Raw genomic sequence first — 27724 nt, forward strand, 5'->3', positions numbered from 1 at the left:
TTACAGTGCTGGAGGCTGGGAAGTTGAGAACCAAGCTGCCTTCTCACTGTATCCTCAACATGGCAGAGAGAGAAAGAGAAAGAGCACTGGTATCTCTTCCTCTTCTTTATAAGAGCATTCATCTCACCACAGGGCTCCACCCTCACGGCATCATCTTAACCTAATTACCAGCCAAAAGCATCACCTCCTAATACCATTACATTGGAGGTTGAACAACATCATGTAAAATTTGGAGGGACATAAACATTTAGTCCATAACGTTGGTCTTAAAAATTGCAGATTTGATTATATCACTTGCTGTCCACCTCACTATCCTGTATGACCCATAGGCAGGCCTCTCCCCATCACGTACTATGCCCCAACCTCACGGGTCCTCTCCCATGTCTCTACATTCCATATGCCTTATCACCACTGGGCTTTCCCTCTGCCTACCCTGCTATTTCTTCACCCTTTTGCTGAGTAAACTCTTGTCACTCTTTCAGAACTCAAATTTCTTCCACAGGGAAGTCTTCTCCACCCCCAAATCAGGCCTAGTTCCCTGTAACAAAAATAATGTTGTGGTTGGTTGGTGACGATTATATTAGAAATGACTAAAATTGACCCCTAGCCAGGGCTTTCATCAAAGCATTTTATATTTAATCTCCACAGCTACACTAAGGTATACTCCAGGGTTCTGATTTTACAAGTAAGGAAACCAAAGCAAAGGAGAGTAAGTAACTATAAAACCCTAGCAGTGTGCTTACACACTTTTATTGCACCTTGAAGCTTTTTAAAAATAGTACTCATGGTGATTTATAATTATATATTTATTTTTGTAAGCTTTAGAAAGTTAATGTTCATCCTTCCACTAGATCTTCTGGTCTCCATGGCAGGGACTTTTTTGGCATGTGTGCTTACTTAGCACTGAACTGCAGGGATCTAAGCTTGTGCCTGGAGTATAGCAGGCAGTCACTAATAGAATGCTTTTAGAATTTTTTTACTCAAATGTTTGTGCAAAATATCACTCAACAGGAACAAGATTATTGTTTCTGAAAGAATCCTTTATAAAAAAAGAACAGAAAACAAATATTACAGAGGTATATAGAATATTGCAAAGTGTCTCTGAAGAGCCATGTTCCTTAATGTTAAGGGTCCTAAGAGTTACTCTAAAGGTGAAGAGCAAGTACAGAGGGCAATGATGAGTTATTCCTAAGAAGTCAGAGGTCTTTGCACTTAGCCTTAGTGAGAAGATCCTAAAGGTGGACCCTATTGGCTAGGTTTGGGTCATGTGCCTATGCAGAACAAATCACTTTGGCCCAAGGGATAGGAGAGCCCTGGTTAGCTAAGCCTGGTTGTGTCCACCATTGTAGCAAGGACAGTGGTTTTTTGTCACAGATTAGAGGTGGGCTGATAGTTGAAGCATACAGACAGCCCAAAGCAAGAGCTTCCACGTAGTCTCTTAGGCAAGATTGGCTTGGTGAAAATGTTGGGCACATGCTACCTTAGGGAAGAATGCTGCCTAAAAATCAACGTTTTGTTTATAATTGGTTACCTATGTATCTGCCTACTGCAAGATAATACCTTTTTTTTTCTTTTTTCTTTTTTTATTTATTTATGATAGTCACAGAGAGACAGAGAGAGAGGCAGAGACATAGGCAGAGGGAGAAACAGGCTCCATGCACCGGGAGCCCGATGTGGGATTCGATCCCGGGTCTCCAGGATCGTGCCCTGGGCCAAAGGCAAGCGCCAAACCACTGCGCCACCCAGGGATCCCAAGATAATACCTTTTTTATGTTGGTTTATCCAGTAGTTATATTTCTTAGTGTAAATCAATAAATTGGCATCAGATTTTATACATCAGCCCTGTGATATGTCTTTAGGGGCAGATTTCCTTTTCAGTGTGCTAATTATTCAGGGTGATTAGCCTAATAAGCCCAAGCCGAATTCATCAATGTGATGCTACCCATTTTTTTATTTTTTGCGGGGTGGGGGGAAGTCAGAGGGTCCCCCTGTGGAAGGTCAGAGAGCTGTAGCTCAAGGACATCATGACTTCACCTCACTATTTCCATTCAACTTTCCATACACTGTAAATATGATCAAGAAATTAAATAGGAATAGGAATGTGTCCCCAATAGTCAGGTCCAAATGTCATCCAGGGCTGGTCTCAGAGTTTTGAACATTTTCTAGGTGAGTTTGTTCTTTTGCTTTGTCCTTTTGTGTATACAACTCCTCCCCAGGAGGATGGGGACCATGTCTGTGTTGTACAACTATATCCCCAGTGCTGAGTCCAGGGATAAATGGCCCCTGACATCTTCCATTCGGCCTTTTCTTCTACCCTCCTTTCTGCTCAGGCAGGAGTAATTAAAAATTTCTGGGACCCCTAAATTCTGGATGTACAGTTTGTCCACATTTTTTGTGATGTGTCTCACTATTAATGATGCCTTGGAATAGAAATCAATCCAGTTCTTTCTGTTGTGCTGCTAGACTTTGTATTGTAGCAGCACAGCAATGACCACACTGATTTTTGCACACGCTCAGCAGAATTATTTTATTCCTTTCTTTTTTTTTTTTTATTTTTTTATTTTTTTTTTGTTTGTTTTTTTATTATTTTATTCCTTTCAACAACTCATAAAATGGCTGAAGACTTCACTGTCATCAGACTTCCCTTTTGGAAGCAAAGAGTTTGTTAAAATTGGACATAGAGCTCATGGTTTCCCACTGCTATACCATCAGCCCAGGCAAAAACCCTGGTGAAGGTAAACCAAAGCTTTCAAGAGAGCATGTTCTCACTGGCTGAACTGGAGAATTCCAGACACCCTGCTGAGGCCTCAAGTGGTTGCAGGTTCACACAACTGAGATTAAAAAATACCACTCAATTTTAACACTGAAATTTCTTTTGCTAGGCGGTTCCTTTCCTGAGTTTGTTGTTTATTCTTGACAGGAAAGAAAAAGAAAGAAAGAAAGAAAGAAAGAAAGAAAGAAAGAAAGAAAGAAAGAAAGAAAGAAGAAAGAAAGAAAGAAAGAAAGAAAGAAAGAAAGAAAGAAAGAAAGAAAGAAAGAGACTCTTTAAAAAGCCCAAACAATGATTCTGAGGATGCACTGACACCCGAATCATGGAAGCAATCCTTCTTTCAAGATGTCCAATCAGCTTCCATCAGCTTTGAGCACCATCAACAACAGAGCAAAACCAGTTTCCAAATGTTAGTTTCTAAAATAAATTCCAAAGAATAGCAGAATACCCAGGAGATTCTTCAAGGGCTCCACAGACATTTGATTTGAATTCTTTAGGCTTTGGGATCCCTGGGTAGCGCAGCGGTTTAGCGCCTGCCTTTGGCCCAGGGCATGATACTGGAGACTTGGGATCAAATCCCACATTGGGCTCCCAGTGCATGGGGCCTGCTTCTCCCTCTGCCTCTCTCTCTCTCTCTCTCTGTGACTATCATAAATAAATAAATAAAAATTAAAAAAAAATGAATTCTTTAGGCTTTAAATTCTTCCAAGATTGCCATCTTTACATAGCCGAATGTAATGTATTTTAAATATAAATGTATGAAGGCCATTGATCAAGTATTCGCTTGTACTGATGAGTTTGTATTTTTCTGAATAGGAATAAGTTATAACACTTTTCCTAACCACTTGCTATTCTGAGCTTGAAGGCAAATAGTGAAATGACTTTAAATATTTACAACTACTCGTCTGTCTTGAATAAGGATTTGCTTTATACCATATTATATATATGTATATATATATATATATATATATGCCAATTAATTGTAAGTTTAAATGTAAGAATTCTTTTACTGCCATCTATGAGAATGAGTTTATATTTTTGTGTTATTTTTGTGTTAAAGAAAAGGCAATTTTGCATGAAGTGGATTTGTAAGTGTATTCCATAAACCTGAACCAATGAAATGAATTTATCCTATTAAGATACTTATTTATTATAAATATTCGAGTAAGAAGTTTTAAGAGTCCTGAAGCTAAAAGACCCTTTTTAGACTACTAGATTATATTTTTTTCTAAATTTCCCAAGTTCTGAAATTACACGATTCTATATGTTTAAATTCATGAAATGAGTTAGTGATTTTGTAGTGAGGCTAGTACTTACCAGTGGTTAGAGGCTACCCTTTAGTTAGAATATTTTGGGTTTGTATTTAGTTATCTGTTGTTATGTTATGAGATATCCCAAAACTCAGTGACTTTAAACAATTGAATTTTATTATTTTTATGAGTCTGTGGGTGGTATTACTGAGGCTCACACATGGAGCTGCTTTAAGCTGATGGACCTTCTGTGACATGGGCTCAGCTGAACTCCTCTTGCATGTGGTCCTGCATCCCAGGTATCTTTATGGTATGGCAGTCTCAAGGTGGTATTCCAAGAGACCAAGCCTTGGTGCAGAGGTCTTTATCAAATTTCTGTTCACTTTCGATTTGCTGAGGTGTCATTGGCCACAAGTCATGTGGCCAAGCCCAGGATCAGGGCGGTCAGGGAATACACAAAGACACGGACATAGGGAGGTGTGATTCACTGTGTACTATTACTATAAAAATTTACTACAGTTTTCAATTGACAGAATTGTAAAAGACTCTGCTAAACTGTACGCAATCTGAAAATAGGACTTCTAGAATATGAGGCAGGAGGAAGGTCATTATAATAATATCTCCAACGAATAACAATTCCCTATGTTCACACTCTTTGCAATATGATGCCGTCATGTGTCCCAGTGAGAGGTAGATAGTGTTTCTCTGCCTTGAATCTTGCTGGCCTTGTAATTTGCTATGACCAATAGCATGTGACTGACATGTTGTAGGAGCTCCAGAGTCTAAGCCTCAAGATGCCTTGAAGCATCTGCCTTCACGTTCTTGGGACTTACATGCCAAATAACAAGTTGGGCTAATCTACTGAATGATAAAGGGCCATGCGAAGACGGTAATCCCAGTCTTCCCATCTTTACACCAAGGCCTCAAATATGTGGATGAGTCTTCACAGACTCTCTGGGTACCCACAGATCAACAGATGAATAAGGCCACAAAAGCAAGCCTATATGAGGGCAGCCAGTCATCCTCAAGATTTATGAGAAATGATATTGGGATGGTTTGTTAGAGTGATAGATAACTGATACAAGGAGTTGATATTAACTTTTTTTTACTTCTCTGGAAACCGAGACCCAGAAAGACTGAATTTGTTGTTGAAGGTCAGTCAGCTAAGTAAGAGAGAAAGGACACAGGTCTGCTGACTTGTAAACTAATAAGCTTTCTGTTACATATTAAAACTAATTTTGGAAGGTTTAAAGTTCACTTTTTTCTTTCTGAGTAAAGATTGTTTAAATCCCAAGTTTTATTTACTTTCCTTTTGGGCAAAACTAACCTAAAAGCTGATCCTTGGCATTATGTCCTTTGGCTGAATGTTTTCTCTTTCCTGGACTGATTTTTTTTGGGCTAGATTTCTAGAAAATCCCATAGGCTTCAGAAATGGAAAGAAAGGCAAGTTTGAATTCGGCCTTGAGAAATAAAACGTCAGTCACAATGGTATGATTAAGTTGATCTTACCAATAGAAGTGTTATGAAAGTCTTCTTTAAAAACAAAAACAAAAACAGCAAGAAGGGCACCTGGATGGCTCTGTCAGTTAAGCTTCTAACTCTTTATCTCAGCTCAGGTCTTGATCTCAGAGTCTTGAGTTCAAGCTCCATGTTGCACTCCACGCTGGGTTGGAACCTACATAAAAACAAAAAACAAAACAAGACAAAAAAGCAACAAGAAAGTTCCAGTAACCAGGATATCCTGTGCTGGAATACTTTTGTCTTATTTTTCTTTTGTGTTTTCATTTTGATGAAATGTTTATGTCTTCTAGATTATCTTCTTGAGGTTTTGGAGTCTATAGGAGATAGATGCAGGTCACAAGAGTAGGCATCATTCAGTGACAGAAATGTGAAGGCCACTATTTATAAAATATTTTTTGCTTCCTGCTGATTTAGTTGTTACAGCAATAGCAAATATTATTTTGGAGACTCTGAATAATGTGGAAGGTGAGAATAAGGATGAAGATATCCTGGGGATAGGGTCATTATGACTCAACCTTAACTGACCCAGGATGGTACATTCACTGATTCTGATTCACCAAACTCATTTTCCTCTTAAAGGCCCAGTCTGAAAGGATCAAAATCACATGCAGAGTAAAAAAAAAAAAAAAAAAAAAAGACAAGACAAAACAAAACAAAACAAAAAAAACATTCTTCTTTTGTTATTGAAGTTCTTTTCTACATACACATTGGGAGGGCATTTTTTTGTAACCACATAAAACACAGCTAAAATAACATTGTCTGAATGTTGCTGAGAGAGAAAGTGAGTTTAGGGAAGAGTTGTGTAACTTTGATCAAGAAGAATTAATTTCTGTTTTCAGAGAAAGCTGAGTCAGAAAGTAGTTCTGCATAGTAACAAGAGCCAAAGGAAGAAAAGAGCCCTGCACACCACCCCTCTACTTCTCCTCTGGAGGGGGCATGGGTATACAAAGAGGGTAGGGTAGGAGCAATCAGGCCTGAGAAAGAGAGTGCCCACCAACCTACAGCAAATTAGCATCCACAAAAATGTTTTTTTTTTCCTTCCTCTTTTTAAATGTATCTAGCTAACTGATTTTTAAGGATCTAATACATCTCAAAAGATATTTAAAGTGCTAGGAACAAAAGGATAGCTAACACATGTTTAGCCCCCCTGTTGGAGAAGAGGCCATGCAGTGCTAAGAGTTCCTAATGAATGTTTCGGCTTCCATGAAACCAACAAATTGAGAAATTGTTTTATCTTGAAAGAGAATGAAGTTGCACGGTGGGTCAAATAGCTCTGATTGATAAGGAGTCCAAAAACTCCTGGAGAAAATGGTGGCTAGCCAAACTCTTCTCAGAAAGTTTACATACTTGGTATGGACAATGAGACTCTCCAAAGGAAAAATGGAAGAAATTGCCATCCCAGGAGGTTGGGTGTAGTTAGTTAACTGCAGTGGTTAATGCAAGTGTGGGGCCAGATTGGAACTATTTGAACATTAGAGGAGGTGGAAAAACCAGGGCTGCCTCCTGTAGGTCTCCTTGTCTGCCCTTATGAGACATATCACCCAACTTTCTTCCCTAAATGATGAACATACATTTTAAATGCTTCAATTAAACTTTCTGGGGGCACATATACGGCTCAGTCCAGCTATGAGCTGAAGATTCACATTCAGTTTACATGTTGATTGCTGATAAATATTCCTAAATTAGTGGACATAATCCTCACTGTTTAAAAAATTCCAGTAGGTAAAATAAAATGGAAAGAAATTGCACATCCAAATAATTTTTATATTGAAAAACATTAGATTACTGGAAATATTAGGGTTTTTAACTAAATGTTTTAGAATTATTCTTGATGCTTGGTATTACACCTAATGCAGCACACATTTGTACATCAGTTATGTTTTCCCCATTTTCTAGCCTTTGACTGTATTTTTTAACTCCTGCTCAGGTCATCCCTCACCCCCCAAACCCCCACCATGATCGCTAGCCTAGCAAGTTTTCAGTTTATATTTGCAAAACTATGGATCATTCCTCTGTCAAGATTGGGGCCATTGAAAAATAGTTTTAGCTTGAAACGGAATGAAGTTGTCTGGAATGAAGAATGTTTGGCCTTCAAATCATTTGGGTGATTTTGATTGACATTAGTGATAATATCAGAAAATAAAAAAAAGCTTGATACTTGATACTTTTTCTGAAAGTAGATGGCCTTGAGAAAACAGGCAGAAATTTTACATGAAAATAATGAGATTTTTTACTGCATAAAAGAAGTAAAACAAAACCCATAAACAAAATGGAAAGCTGAACAACCAGGAAAAACACTTGCAACATGACCTAGAGTCCCTCTCATTAGACCTTCAGAGTCTTATAAATCAAAACCGAGAAAGTGAATTTCCTAAAAGTAAAACAGTCAAGTTACAAAAAAAAAAAAAAAAAAAATGGAATATAATCCTACTTTTCTAAAATAAATATGTATACTATAATACATGCAAAAAAAAAAAAAGCTCAGGGGCAAGGCCAGGGTGGCTCAGTTCATTGAACATTTTGACTGTTTTGGCTCAGGTTATGATCTCAGGGTCCTGGGATGGAGCCCCGGGTCAGGCTCTACTCTCAGAGGAGGAGTCTGCTTGGGGGTCTTTCCCTCTGCCTCTTCCCTTCCTCCTCACTTGTGCTCTCTCTCTCTCAAATAAATAAATTAAAAAATAATAATAACTTTCTTTTTTAAAAAAAGCTCATCTGGGATTTTGGATAATTCTGATGGCTTTTATGATGTTTGTATTTTCTAAATTCTATACAATGAGCACATATTGCTTTTGTAACTTACCTTTTATTCTTGAAAATAGACATTATTTTAAAAAACAAATAAACAAATACAACCCCTAATATGATGTAGATGTGAGCAAAACCTGATGCTGTTATTGATACTTCATGACTTTTCTATTACATGTCTGTTTACCTGTTGTTCTGAACAGTTCTCATGGAAATTTTTTTTTTAATGTTGGGTATGTTTTGTTATAGATAAATGAACTACTTTGGTCTGTAGAGAGATAGTTGAGGAAGCCTGAGCAATTTTGACTGCAGTGCTGCCATTAATTAGCTTTATTTAGAGCCTTTTTCTAATCTGTAAATGGAGAGAGCTGGGCCAAGAATTTTTAAAGCTCTAGCTAGTTTCAAAAAAAGCTTCTTAATTTTATTTTGTAATGAGATTCATTTTCAAAATAAATCTCAAGGAGCTTGTAATAAAAAATGAGGACTTCTAATTTTTGTTGCTTATATTCTATATAGTACAATTGAGGAGGCCACAGAACATTGACTTTTTTGGGTTGAAAAATTCCTAATGAATTTCTCAGTGCTGCTCTTATCTCCAAATAGGATTTTGACCTCTTTTTAAAAATTCATCTTTCTTTTACTATACAACTAATATGTTTTACTTTGGAAAAATTAGAAGTTAGATAATTGGAAAAAAGAGCTATGATTTTAGCACCTAGAAACAACCTGTTAATAGCAGAGCATGTATCACCATACACATGTACAAAAGTCTTATCAAAGCATTCACAATTTTTAAAAAATTTTATTTATTTATTTGAGAGAGAGAGAGAGAGAGGGAATGAGTAGGGGAGGGGCAGAGAGACAAGCAGACTCCCTGCAGAGTGGAGAAGCCAACTCGTGGCTCTATCTCAAGACCGCAAGATCATGACCTGAGCCGAAGTCAGGCACTTTACCAAATGAACCACCCAGATGCCCCCATTCATAATGCTTTGAATCTGCATCTTGTTATTAAATAATATATCCTAAACACTTTCCACCAGGAAATATGTCTCTATAATATTTTTTATGGAACCAAATGGTCCATGTCATTAGTTGCCTTTAAGTGAACTTTTTTTTTTAATGAACATTTAATGGCTTTCCAGTTTTCACTCTGTTTTCACTATTATAAATTACTCTACAATAAACAACCTGTAGACACATCTTGGTGCACTAGTCTGATTGATTCCTTTAGGACACATTCCAAAAAGTAGAACTTCCAAGTACGTGAAACAAGTGTTTTTGGAGGCATTTATCAGTATGCCCAAACTGCCGGTCATAAAGGTGATACCAATTTATCCCCTTTTAAACACGATTTTTGGCATTCTTTTAAATATTTGCCAATCTGATAGAAGAAGGAATGATGTCTCAGTCTTGTTTTAGTGTGTGCTACTCAGGGAACCAGTGAGGTAGAACATATTTTCATGTATTTATCAGTTGTTTGCATTTCCCCTCTTGGAATTTCCCCATTTGGTTATCCCACAATTCAAGGGAAGAATCCAGATACTTTTTGGCTCTGTGTGTCAGTGTCGAATTGTCCCCAATATTTCATCTTTTCACCTTATTTAAGTCTGGTCTTGTCTAATCCTTAGAAATATATTAGGAGCCTAATACTCACCCAAACAAATGCTTTCATACACAGCAGCTTTTTCAACCCACTTTGATGTCTTCTGTTTCAGTCTTTCAACAAAATGTGAAGCAGCCACATCTTTCAAAATGTGACAGTATAGTAATAATGTTTTCAGGTTGGGGTGGGGCACAGAAAGGAGCAAAAAAGAGGGAATTCTCCTGGTAAAAGAGATTGAGAGGAAATGGGATTAAAGGGATTCTTTGTTTCAGTGTTTTTCAGAGCTTTTATTCATTGAGTGCCCAGAGAAACTCTCCAGGAATTGGAAAATAATATGCAAGATTTCCCAAAACGCATTTTTATCACAGGGTCATTTTTTTCACCTCTTTGCGTTTGTGAGACGCACAAGCAAATGGTGGTAAAGAGTCAGGCTGGACTAGTGTACCTTTCATGCACTGTTTGAAAAGTCAGCTCCAAATGCATCTCTCTCTAATGGTGCGTCAGGAGCATCATCAGTCTGTGTGAAACATGAAGTGGTGATATTATTAATTTTTTGAAGATTTAAAAAAAAAAGATTTATTTACTTTAGAGAGAGAGAGAGAGAGTACGAGCAGGGGAGGAGCAGAGGGAGAGGGAGAAGCAGGCTCCTCATCGAACAGGGAGCCTGACGCAGGGCTCCATCCCAGGACCCTGAGATCGTGACCTGAGCCACAATCAGGAGTTGGCGGCTTAACCACTGAGCCACCCAGGTGCTCCTGGTGATGGTAATTATCATTACTCAAAAACATACCTGTATGGGATTTATGTTTGCTTCAGTGAAAGGAGATGTCCACTTCCACACTACGCCAGATGTTCTAGAAGCTGAAATAGGAAAGTGGCAAGGCTCAAGGCTCCTCGGAGTATCTCCTGTGCCTTCATTTCCTTCTCTGCGCAGTGAAATGTGGGTGAGTGAAATGTCTTGCCCCGGGGCCACATATCTCAGGGTGGGAAAAATCCAGGTCCTAACGCTAAACCCTGGAGACTGCCTTACAGCCATTGCGTGTGGCTGCTGGGGGTTGGGGTTCACCCCCCGCCCGGGCCCTGCCTGCTCTGAGCCTGCCCCGAATCAGGGTGAGGCTGTCCTGCTCCCAGGCCCGGTGCGTGCAGGAGATGTTTCTCAGCAGGTCTGAGAGTTCATTACGATAGTTATTACACGTTCAGGTTTACACTTACAGAGATGACAAAGCTGATTACGACTTGTAAGGCCCCTAAGAATAACTATTGCTGGGAAATAACATTTCTGTTTACACCATGAAGCACACTGCTAGCGAGAGGTGTGGGGTTTTGCCGCTTCTCTGCTTTTGCAAAATATGCTTTTGATGAAAAGCTATTTCACAGTCCAAAGCCGTCTATCCGTCTGACCAGCTTTGAACTTGGTTCGTCCCGTCTAAACTAATGCCAGCTGCATTACGGGAGGGGACCCTTCTGGGAGAACTTTGCCTTTCAGATGAAATAGGAGATGTGCATGGGCCGTAAAAAAGAGAAAGCAAAGACCAGATTCCATGTCTGGAAGCAGAGTTCCTGGAACCCGTGAGTCAGGCGGTGGAAGTTTGTGCTTCATTTTGCAAATATTCCCGCTGGTGGAGACCAGAGTGCAAACTGCAGTCGGCGTCTGGGACATGGCAGAAGACTCTTCCAATAAAGCGAAGGTGATAGGCGCCGAGGCCCCTATTCACTAGGGAAATTTCGGAGGCTTCCTTTGAGCTGCTTTCCACTGATAAGCTACTGCATGTTTTTCAAGTTCCCATAGTGAGGAAAACATTCAAGTGTAGAGTCTACAAAATGAGCTGACTAAGGCCTGCGGAGGTGGGCTCTGCGACTCGGCTTCCCGCCTCCCCAGGCCCACCCCTCCCTTCTTCTCTTATCCCTTGCTGCTACCCTATAAGGATCTGCTGGAGTCAGTTTATTCTCTTTAGTATGCTGCGAACATTCCTTCATCTTCCCTTTTGCACAGCGTTGCTCCTGCCTGGGATCTATTCCATCATCTCTCTGGAGACAAATCTCTTCCTCAGGTGCTTCCAGAACAAGTTTGGGGACCAAGCACTTTTCTAGTGCATATCAATGTGAATAAGATGACCTTCTTCCCTTCAAGACGTTCCCACTCTGGGGAAATCCCAAGGCCCCTGGTAATACTTGTGTTGGCTAACCTAACGTAGTGCTTCTTCTCCAAACCTTTCCATTTCGAGCCACCTATTACTGTCTTTTAGAACAGTTTCCCAAACTTCGGTCATTTGGCCACTTCCTTCATGAAAGCGAACAAATATATTCCTTAAAGTGCAGGTATCTATTTAAATATTTACTTCATAGTTGTCTATGGATTTAGCCTTTTTAAAAAAATTAAATTTAAAAGGAAAAGTTTTCTCACTAGTTCAAAACTAGAAAACCAGCATTACTTGCCTTGAATAAAAAGTAACTATAACGAATATAATGAAATGTTAGCATTATTAAATGCTAACAGGAAGCAAAAGGATGCTCTACTTGAGAAAGCAAAAGCCAGAAGCGGTCCACATGTCCAGAATAGCACACACTAGGAAATATTCACACACTAGGAAACCACATGGCAATAAAAAAGAGCACTGTATCATAACACCCAGCTGGGTGACTCTCTTCCATTCTTGATGAATGGAAGAAGCTAAGCAAGTTGTAGATGATTCCATTTATATGAAAATCAAGAATGGACTTGAAACCCATAAGCTTGCTTTGTCAGGAGAGAGTAGAGAAGGAAGGATGACAAAAATTTTCAAGATTCTTCATCATACCACTTCCCCCCTCTGGGGTGTTAAGTGCCATAGGCAGGAATGCCATCTGCTTTGTCAGTGCTGTACCCTAGGTGTCTAGAATGGTACCTGGCACGCGGGAAATGCCAGGGAAATATTTGAATAAATGAATGGATTTCCTTTGTCTGGAAGTTATCTCTGCAAAGTGATCATTCTTTCTTTTTTTTTTATTTAATGGAGGTATAATTGGAGTATGGCAGTGCATTAGTTTCAGATGTAACATAATGATTCAATATTTGTACACACTGTGGAATAATCACCATAAAGTCTAGATACCATTTGTCACCATACAGAGTCACAAAATTTTTTTTTCTTTCTTGTGATGAGAATTTTCAAGAATACTCTCTTGGCAGCTTCCAAACATGTAGTACCAGATTATTGACTATAGTCACTATACTGTCCATTATATCCCCATGGCTTACTTTTTTTTTATAGCTAGAAGGTTGTTCCTCTTGGCCCCTTGCATTCATTATGTCCACCTGCCAACACACCTCCTGTCATCAAGCTCCATTCTATTCTCTGCATCTATGAATTTTTTTCTTTTTAGATTCCACCTATGAGTGAGATCATACAATAGTTGTCTTTTTCTGTCTGCAAAGTCCTCATTCTTGAATCCGTGTCAGCTGGGAAAGGGTTGTGAATCCTTATTTCACATTCAGTGAGATCTCAACTGAAAGCCCTTCAGGAGTCCTTCGTTTTTCCTGGACGAGTGCACAGCGCTCTCCCACCCTCTGACTTCAGCCTGCACAGGCTCTTCCTCCATCGGTAGGTTTGTCATCCCCAAACTCCTCTCTCAGAGTAGCTACTTGGGCAAAGAACAGTTGAGCCTTCATCACCAGCCCTGTTTTTCATTCCGAGTCCACAAGGCGCCTATGCTTGAGGCATATCCAAGTATTTGAAGTTCGAGCCTTTGCTAGTGAGTCTTCCTGAGGGAGAGTCACACAGCCAGGTGCATTGCCAGGTTGGAGGACATATGGTTTTCCTTTGGCTTTGCCGGCTTTATGCTTGTGGGAAGGTAAGACCCTTTCCATACAGAAGAAATGCTCGTGCTATTTCAGAATAGAAACAAAACCTTAGTATGCACGAGCGTTATAGTATCCGTTTTCTTTGACATTTCAGGTGCAAGACGTTCAAGGTAAACAGAAATGCCAAAATAAAAATAATGAGAATTTCATTTTTTAAAAATTTCTACTCTGATCAATGCTATTATGTGGAAATGATGGCAGGTTCACATTTCCTCACGCTGCACAGCAGCATCATGTATCACAGTTTATTTGCTTATTAGGGAATAACATCATAATTGCAAAAAGGGACATTAAACTCTCCTGCCTCTGAAGACAATCTTCAGATAGGAAAAAGTAATTGTGAGTGTGTCCTTATGTGACAAATCTTCTAGAAGCTCCTCATGGACCCCAGGTTAGAAATGCAGCCCAAGCTCCTCTCTGGGCATTGGAGGTGAGGGAGGCTTTATAAAAATCTCAGACTCCAAAAGGCTAAGAAAACTTCCCTACTAATTCACGCAGGAATAATGGCATTTTTAGAGGTTAGGACAGAAGGTTCAAGAAAGGAAGCCACAGATTGAGAAGCAGTTGGTTTTACTACCAGTTGTAAATATTCCCTGGGTCATGTTGGTCTATTTTATTTTTTTTCCTTTCTTTCCTTTCCTCTTCTCTACATCTCATGGGATCTGAAGACAGCATTTAGATGTTTTAGGTCACGTTAATAAAATGTGCTGAAAGGCCAAACTTATATCTAAGCCAAAGGAGACATAGAACTTAGAGAAATTTTCAGGCAAAGATGCTGTTCATCTATAAAGTGTGATACTATATTGCTATTTTAATTTAATTTAATTTAATTAATTAATTTATTTATTTTCCCTGTAAACACCATCCCTTCCATCCCCAGGCCCTGCTCCTGTAACCTGTCCTGAAGGTATAGGTTAAACTAATTTCCAATGTATCTTACGCTCCATATTTCCTTGATACGAAGACACTCTCCTGGTATCCGACCATGTGGTAGGCCCCCAGCTGTCCTCTCCCACCCTCATTTCTTGTTAATGCTGGTCTGGAGTGTGTTACTTCTTTATCATCTTATAAAATTAATACATTGTCAATCTCTTTAAATCTCTTAGAGCAAAAGTGCTTAAGGAAAGTTGACCAATCTGGGTCTCAACACGTGATCTTTTGTTTTCTAATGCCAATAAAAATGTATCCAGTTAACTTCCTCTTCTTTTCCCCAAACAAATTTCAGTGAAAAAAGCAGTAGTTGTGATATTTATAAGGGCCCCAGCTTACAATACATCAGCAGGGGAAAGGTTATATGAGGATAAAGTCGAAACGTTCCTTAAGTTAATCAGTGTTCATCATATTACCTATTTTTTGTTTTTACACAGCACAAAAGATGAATGATGTCACAAAAGTAATGTCAGGGAAAAAACAAACTCTAGAATTTAGGAACAAACATAAATACAATACTTTTGTTTGTAAAGGATGTCAGCCACTGGTTTCATAGTCCAATGAGACTTGAAAGCATAATGCATTTAGATCACTTAGCTCTAAGTCCGTGACAGGGCTGAGGGCTTAGTGAGTGTGTCCAGTGAATATTGTTATGAAGTTAGAAGTTGTTGTGATGTCGTTAGCGCTCAGAGAGACTGAGAATGTCCATCCTTCCAGTTACTGGGTCTAAAAGACGGAGGCTCACTGAAGTTTTTTTCACAGCTTTAAGCACACAACAGAGCTGCATTAAAAAAAAACACCGTCCTTTCAACATGAATCGCTGTATGGCATGTGTATAAATTCAGAGAGAAGAGTTAATCATAGGTCTGGCAATGGCTTAATACTGTCAGAAGGAAGTGCAGGTCTCCCTTCTAACTAATGAGTAGGATAGCCTTCATGGAGGGTGGTTTTTTTTTTTTTTTTTTTACTTTTTACTTTTTCAACATTTCACACACAAGAACCATAGAGAAGTATTGATAAATCCAGATCTTTTGATTTTCAGAGTGATTTCCCTCTACTCTGGAGCAAATTATATATGGAAAGCTCTCTTCTGTTGGCCGAATAATGGTGTGCTTTTAAAAGGAATGCACTGCCTGAAAAGGGGTACAGTGTAGCTCACTGAGCTCTTATCAGATCCTTTGAGGTAGGGGACGCCTGGGTGGCTCAGTGGTTGAGCACCTGCCTTGGGCTCAGGGCATGACCCAGGGTCCTGGGATCGAGTTCGCATCGGGCTCCCCTCAGGGGGTCTGCTTCTCCCTCTGCCTGTGTCTCTGCTTCTCTCTAAGCCTCTTGTGAATAAATACATTTTTAAAAATCAAAAAAAGAAAGAAAGAAAGAAAGAAAGAAAGAAAGAAAGAAAGAGCCTGTCCCTTAGCCCTATGAGGTAGGTCATTGACCTAACAGATACTGCAAGGAAGTGGAAAAGTATGGAGAGAAGAGGCTTCTGAGTCAGGGTTAGACAAGGACATGAGGCTCCAGAGATGGGGACGAGACATCCCAGTGGGGAGAAGGGCACTGAAAAAGGAGATAGAAAGCTGATGGCTACCATTTTGCTCACGTCAGCCCTGTTCACACCTCTTGGTACATAATATGCAAATATGACAAAGATTATCATTCTATAATTATTTTTCAACACTGCCAATGTATAACCTTGGGGGCAGACTATTCAGGGCTTGTAGATTAACGACAACTTGTTCCCAGCTGTCTGCAGTGTGATCATTCTTTTTAGCTGTGCTTCATTTCAGCTTCAGGGGAGCACTAACTATCCCTCAACGTACACATTAACACTGGTAGTTAGAAAATGGGAAGCTGAATCTGCATTAGGCTTATAGTGGCCCTAGAGTTCAGAAATAGATTTCCCTGCACAGCGGTGCATCCTCAGAGCTGTGGGATGTGATGTTATCATTCCTATTCAAAAGAGAGAGAAAAGGCCCAAGTGACCAGCTGGCAAACGCTAGAAAAATGGTTGTCAGTGGAAAGGGGGAACAGTTTTGCTTCCAGGAGACATCTGGCAATTATGGACACATTTGATTCTCGCAACTTTGGGGAGGTGGTGTTACTGGCATCTCGCAGGTACAGGCCAGGGATATTGCCAAACACGCTGCTGCAAGGCCAAGACAATGGCATCCATAACGAAAAGTTACCAAATGTCAATATTGGTGAGGGAGAGAAACCCCACCTTAGAACTTTGCTTTGGATACGGTGTCTCTGATTTTGGAGTCCAGGCTACTCCCTACGTGTTGCAGGAGAGGTGGTTCCTCTCAGTATATCTTAGCATTCCAAGAATCTTGGAAGTGGAAAAGGTAAGGGCAGAGGTTGATATGCTTCCAAAAAGAAAAAGAGAGGAAAAAGAATTGACGGTTTCCTCTACCAGGCCCTGTTGGAAGTACCTTACATGGTTTCATTCATTTAATTTTAAGCACAAATTTTTGAAATAGTTTCCACATTTCATATAAAATGAAATAAAGGTACAGGAAAGTCAAGAAACATGCCAAGGTTATGGTGTTGTATGGATCCAGGGCTTGGACTCACACAGATGTGTGTTGTTTCCCAGAAGAAAGAAGGAAAGGTGAAGAAGCCTGTTGGAACACTTTATGTCCACATTCAGGGCAGAAAATACAACTAAACCTGCCAAGAGAGATTTCTGGTGCAGTTTCCTGTCCCTTAGCCCAAGGGCTACTCACTCAGTCCATCAACTTCTGGGTTGCCAGAACATTTGGAATGCAAATCACTCAGCATTATTATAGCATTTCATCGAAACTAAGACTCCACTGGTTGGAAGATGCACTATTCCTTTTATGTACCACTAAGAAAGAAAGAAAAGAAGCCACACTTTGTTTGTAAGACATCATCAATTCTAAGGCATACGTTAAAGATACTAATGTGTTTTAAAAATACGCATCTAACAATTTAGCGAGAATGGGTTAAGCAACTCCACATGACGCTAGGCTGTGCTGTGCAGAATACGGTATGAGAAATGTCTCTGTCCTCAGGAAATAAAACAAAAGCCTTTTAAAGTCATTAAATGTTTAGATCTCATTTCTTAATCCACAGTGCAAGTCTAATGAATAATGTAGAGAGTCAATGATAGCTTTAGGTCTTGTTGACTCAGTAGGACAGGAATTTTATGGACTATGGAGAGAGGAAGCCCTTTTCTGTTAGAAGGAACTACACAGTTCAGGTTGAAAAGGCATGAATCTCCGAATCCTGTGTTTATAATCATGTAAATGATATGAGAAACTGGGCCGTGTTTTCTTCACTGACAAGTTCCAGACCAAAGGAGGTTCTCAAAAATGTTAGTTGAATGAATGAAAGAATTATTTTTTTTTATAGAATTCTTCTTTCTTTTGCTTTTGATGATTTTCTTTTTAAATGCAAGAATTCTAGCTTCTTATGCTTGTTTCATTTTCTGTGTCTACAAAGGAGGAAAATGTTGAGCTTAATTCAGGAACAAAAGGGCCATGGAAAAGGACGCTGAAGAACAAGATGGAAAGAATCTTCCCTAGACATTTTAAAACAAGTGCTTCAGGCCTCATTAGTCTTCTAGATAAAAATCAGGCTTAGGGATTAAAAGTGAAAGACTTTGTGCATCAGGTAACAGCATGTTGTGGTAGTACTGTGTGTGTCAGGGATGGAAATCATCATCTCCCTTCCTTGCACTGCCCAACACTCCAGCTGGAAGTTCAGAACAAGTGCTCATTTGCTGAAAGTGACAGATTCTCTGAAATGAAGGTTTATATTAAGAGGTGTTGGTGTATTCTTTGACCTTGTAATTCTACTTCTTGAGAAAATGATCTTTTATCTAGTAGATACCTATTGAATCTTTCCTCTGTGCCAGATACCACTCTGGGCACTGGGGTCACAGTGTGGGATGAGTAGAAGCTTACTTTCATGGGTACTTCATAATCTGAGAGAGAAGGAGGCAAGCAATAAACCAGTAAGAAAGAAAGAAGAAAGAAAAAGAAGAAAGAAAGAAAGAAAGAAAGAAAGAAAGAAAGAAAGAAAGAGAAAAAATCAGATAATGATTTATGCTGTGTAGTAATATAAATAGTGTGATCAGAAGGGACTGCTAGGAGCCTACTTTAGATGGAATATATCCTTTTGGATGAGGTAATATTCAAAACACTTCACCTTAAGACAGAAATCTGAGTGAAAGGAGGGCACCAACCCTGTCCAAATATGAAAGTAGCATTTCAGGAGGAGGAAACAGCTAGTAGAAAGGCCCATATTTACAAGAACAAGGATGGTCAATGTGTGGTAATCAAGGAACAGAGTCATGAGATGAGGGTGGGGAGGTAGTTGGGGCCAAGATCCTATAGGACTTTATAAGCCAGTGTCTGAAGACTGAAGTTTATTACAAATACATTGGAAAACTATTTGTAATTTTTAAGCTTGGGAATGACATTATCTGACTTTCATTTTTAAAAGACTGTTTTCGATACTGCATGAAGAATGCATTGTAGGCGGGAGCAAGAGAGGAAGTAGAGGCATCAGTTAGGAAGCTATTACAGGGGTCCAATGGAGAGGTGACTGGCATAGACTAGCATGGTGGCAAAGAAAGAAGGATTACAGGATATGTTTTGTAGCCTCGTGGACAAGACACACTGGTATATTTGATTTGATTAAACCAAAGGAATTTTACAAAACAATCCAACATTTAACTTGGGCAGCTGGATGATCTTCCTCAATTCTAGAGGAAGAACAGATACGAGGCAGCTGGGAGGGGATTAAGATTTTGTTTTAACCCCATTATATTTGCAATGTCTTTTAGGGGTACATGCATAGACATTGAAGAGACAGTTGAATATATGACCCAAGAATTATAGAAATAAATCAGGTCTACAGATAAAAAGTTGGAAGTCATTGTTAGATAAATGTTACTTAGAGATATACAGAAAGGAGGAGAAGATATGAAATAGTTCGAGACAGTGGGGAAGCAAGTGAACTAAAGAAATATAATGAGATTTCTGGACCATGTTGATTGATATTTTGAGGTTTAGGATCATAGATTATGAGGGACACCAGACACCACAGTTGTGTATTTTTCTTACCAACGATCAGCTACTTGGGTGTATCACAAACAGACATACAGCTGGGTTTAAGCAAGATTTGGGCTTTGTTTGCATTCCAGTAGTGAGAGAAAGAAGCAGGAAATGCAATGATGGACCAGTGCGATCTTAGCAGCATGAGGCCACAAAAGGAACGGCTGATGATTGTATATGGTAAGTAGCTTCTGAAATGACTCTCCACTTCCTGATGTTTACACCCTTGTGTGATTCCCTTGTCTGGTGTGTAGACTACACCTAGTGACTTGCTTCTGGTGAAAGAATGTGATTAAGATAATTGGATTTCATTTCTGAAATTAGGATACCAAAGACTGACTGCCATCTCAGTGGCATTCTCTTATCTTCTCATTTTCCTGCTCTAAAAAAGGTAAGCTTCCATGTTGTAAGCTATGCTATCAAGAGGTCCGCCTCACTAGGAACTTAGACTGGCCTCTGATCAGCTGCCAGTGACAAACTGAAGTCCTCAGTCCAGCAACCCGCAAGGAAGTGAATCCTGCCAACTACCTAGAAGCAGATCCTTCTCCAGTCAAGCCTTTAGAGGAAGCCACAGCCGTGGGCAACTTCTTAATTGAAGCCTTTGTCAGAGATCCTGAGTTGAAGAACTCTGCTAAGCCATGCCCATGCAGATTCCTCACCCACAGCAAATATAAAATAGCGAATGTTTGTTTTAAGCTCCTAAGTTTTGGGGTAATACGATGTGCAGCAATGAAACACTGACACATGGCAAAATGATGGAATGAATGATTCAGAGGACTTGGTGGAGAGGGTGTACTACAGTAGGTGAGGACAATGGTGGTCACAGAGGGGAATGTGAGTGCTGGAGATCAGGATTTCTGAGGTGGTGCAGATAGCAATAATGACAGGGTCAAGGACACGACTACAGAGGTGGCGGCTGGGCTGGGTGGAGGGAAAGGTCTTTGGAAGTTAGAAGACCAAGAAACCTACAGGTCAAGGAGCTAGATGTGTAGATACTGATAACACCAAAAGTAGTGACAGGAAAAGAAGTGGAAAAGAAGACTCTGAAATCTTAAGTCAGTCAATTGATGAGGAGCAGTGACGGGGCACTCAGTAGAAGACAGTAACAGAGAAGAGTACAGAGCACCCAGCATGTGAGCCCCTCGTTACTGTGCGAGCTCTCTGAGCTCAGAAGGTGGGGTCTACCTCCAGGTACCTGCTGCCCAGCTTTCCTGGAAGCTGGGATCTGCACCCACAGCCTGTGATAATCAGACACACCTGCTGAGACTGTGATACAAGGTGGTAAGTGAAGAAGGATGGGGTTGTTGCATCCATTCTGGAAATAATGATGCCAGCAACTATTTCTAGTCTCCAGTGGCACCAGTGTCCAATTTCCAGTGTCACTGAAGCAGGGGATGGAAGCTGTCCGTTCTGTGTGTTGCGGTAGGGGGCAGTGGTGGATCCATGGGGTCAGAATTATAGCTCCAGTGCATTCTGTAGTCTTCCTGGGGATTTGTAAGCTATCTATAAATTCACTTTATGGCATAAGTTAGCTAAGATTTACTTTCTCTGCTTGCAAATAAGAATCCTGACCGATAGGACACCTGGGTGGTTCAGGAGTTGAGCGTCTGCCTTCAGTTCAGGGCATGACCCTGGGGTCCTGGGATGGAGTCCCGCATCGGGCTCCCTTCAGGGAGCCTGCTTGTCCCTCTGCCTGTGTCTCTGCCTCTCTCTGGGTCTCTCATGAATAAGTAAAATAAAATAAAAAAAAAAGAGAATCCTGACTGGTAACTGGTGGCATGAACGTCAAATGAACAGAGGAGTGTGTGATGTGAGGACCAAGTACAGGGGCTGAAAGGGGAAGTGGTTGGGTCAATTACAATGAGTCATCTCGAATATACCATGAAATGTATCTGCAAGGGTGCCTATTTTAGCATTGTTTAAAATACTAAAAGAGGGAGTTGCTTAAAAAATAGAACCAAAAGTTAGGCTCTTTGTGGTTCCCGTAAGAACTTAAAGTGCTGTGTTGTTGAATTAATGACAAAAGAATGTTTAAGATTTATTGGCAAATGAGAAGAATAAGGTTACAGAATAAGGACAATATATACAACGTGAGCCCAGCTTTATTAATAAAAGCCGTAGCTCTCTGTATAGAAATATGAAGGGGTGGGTATTATGAACGTGTTAAAAGTGATTGTCTCTGGAGAATCGGATTAGAAGCTACATACATTCTCCTCCTTTTAAGTATTTTCAAGTCTCTGCAATGAACACATTGCAATGTAACTTTTTAAAAGAGTTTAAACAGAAGTGAGATTTTTGATGATGAATTAAGTATCCCCTCCAAAAATATACTGAGGAGTTTACGTGGGCTTCCTCGCTTGTAGCCTAACCACGGTGGCATGATCCACATCATGAACCCCGTGGCTTTAGTGCTCAGTTGGGTGCCTCGCTAGGGCTGCAGAAATCTGCACTGGTCACCAGCACACCTGGTCTGACAGAGAATGGGGCTTTGAAATGTTCTCTTTATTTTGAGGGTTACGTTTCCCTAGGTGACAAGAAAAAAGATAGGGTGAAGCTGGAATTGTTGCCTTTCAAATCTAGATGAGGAAACGCTAATTGTGCTGAAAATTCATCTGGCCTGGGAACCTGCAAGTAGTCCTAAATCTAAGCTCTGATTCATAGGGCAGTTTTTGAACTAAAAAATAAATCCATATTTTCTCCTTGTTCAAAGGGTTAGTAAAGATTTCTTTTCTGGAAACATGTGGTTTAATCTCCTGTAACATTATTTTCCAAAGGTATTTTGAAGTCTTCCCCCCCCCCCCTTGGATGGAAAGTTTTATGAAATCCTGTTTATCTTGAAAAAGTCTCTTTCCATGATACTACAGAACAGTGAAGAATAAACACTCACTCAAAAACCAAAGCAGTGTTCACTCAAAAAAAAAAAATCTACTTGTTTCATTCTTTATGCAGCATCCATACAGTAAGATTCTATTTTAATGTATCTCAGTCAAGCTTAATATGCTTTAAACTGTATTACAGAAAAAGATACAATCTATTTTCTCTGTGTATTTCAACAGCCAGACCCAATTTCATTTCTAAAAACTTCTATATCAGATAAGAGATATGCTGTAAACAATATAAAAAGGCTAAAATACACTGCTTTTATAAATTTAATATAATCACTTGCAGCTGGGCAGTACCCGCACATTGGAGGAGTGAATGCAAAGAACAACATAACCTTTGAGTGTTGAACATCGCACATTTTCTTTCAAGTTTGGCTAACGTAACGCAGCAGAATCTCCACGAAAAGTCAGTGCTCCCTGGTTTTGCCCTTTGTGGACCACGGAGGGACTGTGAGGCTGCTGTCACCATGGGGCTCAGGCTTCTTTCCCATCTTCAGACCAGCTGTCGGTGGATATTCCCCAAACTTAGTGATGAAATCCGTAAAATCGATGCCTTGACCTCAGCAGTTTCTTGGTGGACACATGCTGGCCCTAGCCTTCTTGGCGCTCGACCCAAAACTAAAAGCACTGTCTTGATTTTTGAAGCTTTATTTTAATTTTTAAAAAGATTTTTATTTTTTTATTTATTTTAAAGAGCGAGAGAGAGTGAATGGGGGGAGGAGCAGAAGGAGAGGAAGCATCTCAAGCAGACTCCTGCAGAGCCTGACACAGGGCTTGATCACATGATCTTGAGATCATGACCTAAACCAAAACCACGACTCAGACACTCAACCAAGAGACACCCAGGTGCCCCGATTTTTGAGGCTTTAAAAAAATTATTATTATTATTTTCTGTTGGTAAGCCAGGCAGCCGTTAACTTTCTAGCCAGCTGGGACAATATTCAGATAAAGAATTCCAGGTGAAGCTACGGAGAAGCAATTATGTACTTAGAATTCTTCATTTCCTAGAAGTTTTAGAAACTGTACACATGGTCTATGCATTGTACATGAATTACCTCTGTAGGAGAAGGCCCCAGAGTGTCCCATGCAAGTAATTAATATAATCATGTCCAGAACAAGCACCTGTGGGGCCAGTTTCCATCTGAGGGCTCCTGTTTGAAAACCTGTAGGTTGTGCTGAAGACCAGGATTATTTCATGTTTGAGGAAATGAAAGAAATAGTGTTTTTCTTCAGGTGAGAGAATGTATTATTAATTGCTGTGTTTTCTATAGCTATTCCTTTTTCTCTTTTGGAGATTAGTGTTGCTCATATAATAGGTCTCTTGGATATCTCCTTCAGTCCTCTTAAATCTCTCTTAATGATTTCTAGCTCTCTGTCTCTTTCATGTGATGTTTTTTAAAAGAAAATTTTTTAGAGCACATTTGAGTTTATAACAAAATTGGGAGGAAGGTACATAGATTTCCTACATATTCTTTTGGGGCCCTTCTCCCATGTACAACCTCTTCTATTATCAATATCACTCATCACTCACCAGAATATTACCTTTTTTTTTAAAACAAGGAGGAATCTACATTTACACATCATAATAACCTAAAGTTCATAGTTTACCTGTGGTTCACTCTTAGTGTTGTACATTCTACGGATTTGGACGAATGTATAAGGACATATATCCATCATTATCATGTCATACAGAGTATTTGGATTGCCCTAAAAATCCTCTGTGTTCTGCTTACTCAGTGCCCCTCTACAGCCCCTGCCCCCTATCAACCACTGATCTCTTAATATCTCTGTAGTTTTCCCTCATTTGATCTTTGAGACAAAAGTTCAAGTCTTAATAGCAACCATCTCCTTTAATTTTCTACTGATGCTTTTTAAAATTTTCAAATTTTAAAATCAAAATTTTTGCTTGATTTTCTATTCCAGAAAATCTCTTTCTTTGATCTTATCTTGATTTGCCCTAAGTATTCTTCTTATGTTGTTATTTGAGTCATTTTCTATCTCCTCCAACAGCTCTATTACATTAGGGACAAATTCAGGTGTTTCATTTGTTCACCTTCTTCATGGGTGTCAAGGTCCCTTGGGTGTATGACTCTTACTTGGTAATCCTGGCTCAGTTCCAAGTAGAAAGACCCAATGTATGATGTATTAGGTGCCTCTAGAGTGGCAGAGGCACCAGAAGGCAGCCCTTTTTTTCTGTATTGGGAATAGAGAAAATTCAACTGATAGGAAGACTTGGCTTCCTTATTCTGTCAATGTTCATGTCCCCTGCAGAATCCAGGATCTTCCTGGACCAAGTTTGGACATCATGGCATTCAGATCCTTGGGGGCTCTTCTTTTTTTTTTTCTTTTTTTTAATTAATTTTTATTGGTGTTCAATTTACCAACATACAGAAAAACACCCAGTGCTCATCCCGTCAAGTGTCCACCTCAGTGCCCGTCACCCATTCCCCTCCACCTCCCGCCCTCCTCCCCTTCCACCACCCCTAGTTCGTTTCCCCAAGTTAGGAGTCTTTATGTTCTGTCTCCCTTCCTGATATTTCCCAACATTTCTTTTCCCTTCCTTTATATTCCCTTTCACTATTATTTATATTCCCCAAATGAATGAGAACATACACTGTTTGTCCTTCTCCGATTGACTTATTTCACTCAGCATAATACCCTCCAGTTCCATCCACGTCGAAGCAAATGGTGGGTATTTGTCGTTTCTAATGGCTGAGGAATATTCCATTGTATACATAAACCACATCTTCTTTATCCATCATCTTTCTTTTTTTTTATTTATTTTTTATTTTTTATTTTTTATTTTTTATTTTTTTATCCATCATCTTTCGATGGACACCGAGGCTCCTTCCACAGTATGGCTATTGTGGCCATTGCTGCTAGAAACATCGGGGTGCAGGTGTCCCGACGTTTCACTGCATCTGAATCTTTGGGGTAAATACCCAACAGTGCAATTGCTGGGTCGTAGGGCAGGTCTATTTTTAACTCTTTGAGGAACCTCCACACAGTTTTCCAGAGTGGCTGCACCAGTTCACATTCCCACCAACAGTGTAAGAGGGTTCCCTTTTCTCCGCATCCTCTCCAACATTTGTTGTTTCCTGCCTTGTTAATGTTCCCCATTCTCACTGGTGTGAGGTGGTATCTCATTGTGGTTTTGATTTGTATTTCCCTGATGGCAAGTGATGCGGAGCATTTTCTCATGTGCATGTTGGCCATGTCCATGTCTTCCTCTGTGAGATTTCTCTTCATGTCTTTTGCTTGGGGGCTCTTCTATTCCTAAGTTTTCCACAAGCCCACAGAAGAGAGCTCTAGAATGGCTGTATTGTTGGTATCCTTGGACCCCATGTACTTGCGACCCCAGCAGAAGAAGTGGGTGATCTGGTGCTGGACTCTTTCCAGGATCCTTTTCTCTAGGGAAAGACAAACAAACAAACAAAACCCAAAAAACAACTCAGTGAGAGGATTCATTTTGAGATCATGATATGCATCTCACACAATATGCAGAAGGCTCTATTAGACTGACATCCTCTGAACTCTAATCATTATTTGTTCCTATATTTCATTAACACAGTGATGACTGATGTTTGCAGTGATAATACTAAGAGATAACAAGGGACTTACCATATTATTAAGAAAGTCAAATTATACTCAGCACATGCTTTCCTGTTGTCTGACTTTACGCTCTTCAGATACTTTGAAATGTAAAATTATGGATGATTTCCATGGTAACATAATGAAAACCCGATTACATGATTAATAAGAATGTGTTGACAGGACCAGCTGAGAGTTTGCTGGTTGTTTCTATGTGAGGTCAAGTAGAGTTATTCTAAACCTAATGGACTATCATAGGATCTATTTTTAAAGATTTTTCTGCCTACCATGATAAAACTTCCACCTTTTGCAAAATTCAGCAGGTTGAACTTCAGGCTGATAATACTTGTGTTTACTTTGCCCCTTATACAAATAGGCCTTTCCTTTTTTACTCTGTGACTGTTTTCCTATTAAAGAGAGAAAGTCTTGCTTTTCAGCTTCCTAGATATTTCTCGTAGAGACGGTTCTTTTTTTGTCCCTGAAGGACTGAGATTTGAGATTCTCTCTCAGCTTTAATTTGTTTCTCTTACGATATCAGTGATAGGAGATGAAATGGAGCAATATGAATCTAGAACACGACTTTATGGCAACACAATATCAGAGAATCTATTCTGCAATTCTGGGCACAAGAATATGTACATTGCTGATTTCACAATGTCCTTTTCCTTATTTAATGGTTCCAAGCAAAGATAAAGATTCTAGTTTCATAAAGTATTATCCTTAAGTACAAGTGCTTTCAAATATCGTGTATCTTACTTGCCATAAAATTGCTCTGCTTCAATTTTTCAGGCCTTTTCTAAGAAAATATTTTTATATTGGGAAGATAGAAAATGGATTTCTGATGTGTCTCAGGCTGATGAATTTCAGATATTTTGGTAATGATATATTGTAATAAAAACATCACCCTTATACACTGGTGACTCAAACATTTTCCCCATTCTAGACCCTTTTGTTGAACTGGAAGCATGAACTCAACAACCTATTTGGCTTCTCTAGGTTATTAGAGTAGCTAAGAGGTATCTTAAGTGTTGCATGTCCAAATAGAAATCTTTATGTTCTACCTGTAGTAGATTAATAGTGTTCCTTCCTAAAAATGCATGTACCCAGAACTTCAGAAAATGATCCCATTTGGGATAAAAAGCCTTTAAAATGTAAGTAAAGTAAAAACTTAAGATCATCCTGAGTTAGGTGGGTCCTGAACCTAATGACAAGTGTCCTTCTAAAAGACAGAAGAGAAGGAAGGGAAAGGGCATGTGACGATGACGGTAGGTATCAGAATTTTACAGCCTCAAGTCAAGGGACTTAGGAGGCGTCAGAACGTGGAAGGAGCAAAGGATTCTCTCCTACAGCCTTTGGGAAGGATGTGGACCTACCAACTCTTGACTTCAGCTTTCTGGCCTCCAAATTTATGCTATTTTTAACCCACATGGTTTGTGATAATTTGCTATGGTAATCACAGAAAAATGAATACACCACTCCTTGGTGCCTGCATCTTCCAAATTCAAGTGAA

The 27724-nt window shown here is 39.6% G+C and overlaps 2 long non-coding RNA genes across 3 annotated transcripts in view; one reads left to right on the forward strand and one right to left on the reverse strand.

The window, feature by feature from the left end:
* Positions 1–438: 438 nt before the first annotated feature.
* Positions 439–10811, reverse strand: LOC121480492. The gene is made up of 3 exons (XR_005984993.1): positions 10680–10811; positions 5590–5695; positions 439–538 (listed from the first exon to the last, which is right to left on the reverse strand). It is a non-coding gene; the product is annotated as an uncharacterized LOC121480492 (long non-coding RNA).
* The window catches only part of LOC121480491, a 112058-nt gene continuing 95048 nt past the window's right edge, over positions 10715–27724 (forward strand). The window contains exons 1-2 of one of the 2 annotated variants that reach the window (XR_005984991.1): positions 10728–10833; positions 19831–19921. This is a non-coding gene — a long non-coding RNA (uncharacterized LOC121480491). Of the gene's footprint in view, positions 10834–19830; positions 19922–27724 lie in introns of both variants that reach the window. The other variant, XR_005984992.1, reaches the window with a different exon arrangement.

This window comes from Vulpes lagopus, chromosome 22, assembly GCF_018345385.1.
Source record: "Vulpes lagopus strain Blue_001 chromosome 22, ASM1834538v1, whole genome shotgun sequence".
NCBI lineage: Eukaryota > Metazoa > Chordata > Mammalia > Carnivora > Canidae > Vulpes > Vulpes lagopus.